Below are 1626 nucleotides of genomic sequence, written 5' to 3'. Positions count from 1 at the left end.
CTTCTCTAAAATCAATAAACAAATTTTCAGGTGAGGATAAAATAAAAAAACAAACAAAGCTACCTAATTTTACAAATGTAGAAACTGAGGACCAAAGAAATGGGTTTACCCCAAACCACAAGGTGAAGAAGTCATAGATGTATCAAATCTGTTCTCCATTACCCTGTCTCTATATAGTTCAACAATGAGAATCCTAAAGAACTTGACAATTCAGGAACATATAAAAGAAATAGGAAATGTATTAGTTTCCTATTGTGGCTGTAACAATTAACCATAAATGACTGGCTTAGACACCACAAATTTATTATCTTGCAATTCTGTAGGTTGGAAATCCAACATGGTTCTAACAGGGTTAAAATCCAAGTGTTTTCAGGGCTTTATTACTTTATAGAGGCCCCAGAGGAGACTCTATTTCCTTGTCTTTCTAGTTTCTAGAAACTGCCCACATTTCTTGGCTCGTGGCCCCTTTCTCCATCTCCTAAGCCAGCAATGATGTGTGGGGTCCTTCTCACACTGCATCATTCCACTCCTTTTCTGCCTCCCTGTTCTTTTAAGGACACTTATAGTTACCTTGCGTTCACCTGGATAATCTTCTGATCTTAAGGTCAGATTAATAGCAACAGTACGTTTTCTTTGCCATGCAACATAATATATTCACAGGTTCTAGGGATTAGGATTTGAACATCGTTGGTGGGGTCATTAAGGAGTAGGAAAATGAGAACAAAGACCAATTTATTCTCTTATTTACTTGATTTCTCTAACTCACTGTGACCAGAGAAAGTTAGTTTGAATATGTTTTAGATCTCTGATTTCAACCCCAAGCTTCTCTTTTGAGCTGTGATCTGGTTAATATGGCCAAGATACAAAGGAAAGAAACAAAAAAGCTAAAGTTTATAGAAAAGGAGATTCACAAGTGTTGGTTAAAATAGGATGAGGACCAAGGAGAGACTTGTGTAGCTGCTGAGGGCCTGGGAATGCCCAGGCTTAAAGGTTGTGGGCTTAATTTGCCAGTGTAGGGAGTTCATATGTGACATCTAGATGAAATCCAAATGTTTTCCACTTTAAGTGTTTGCCTTGAAGTAGTCCTATTGGTTATTAAAATCAGTTAATAAGAGTGGGGGAGTGAGAAAATATCCTAGACAATTTAAGAAAGGAATCAACCAATTTGAGGTTGGGAGCGTTTCACAGACTCAGGCCTCTCAGAATCTGAAGAACCTTAGGAGTTTCCTTGTCTGGCCTCACATCTAATGCAAGACCCTTTACAAGACGGTTGACAGTTCATTACTGCTCTTCTTTGTGAAGTTGGGGCCAGAGGTTGTAAATCATTTAGATTCCCTTAGATCTTCCATTCTCTGAGTCTATGATTTCCTGTGAATCCCAAATTTCATCTTTAATTAATTCTGAGTATTGGTAGGAAAATCAGGTGATCTTTCTCTGCCTGCATGGTAGGATATGACTGTTGTTATATCTGCATGTGGAGAGTCTGTGTAATATCTAGTCCTCATTATGAGACTGTGAGGCTATGCAGGAAGATTCAGTGGCTTCACAGAGCTCTCTTTTCCTCAGATACCGTAGTGCCTGTTGTTTAATCTGCCTCAAACCTTTACCCCCACTTCTTTTGCTAAA

This window comes from Myotis davidii, unplaced genomic scaffold, assembly GCF_000327345.1.
Source record: "Myotis davidii unplaced genomic scaffold, ASM32734v1 scaffold1572, whole genome shotgun sequence".
Classification (NCBI taxonomy): Eukaryota; Metazoa; Chordata; class Mammalia; order Chiroptera; family Vespertilionidae; genus Myotis; species Myotis davidii.
This window is presented reverse-complemented; position numbering follows the sequence as displayed.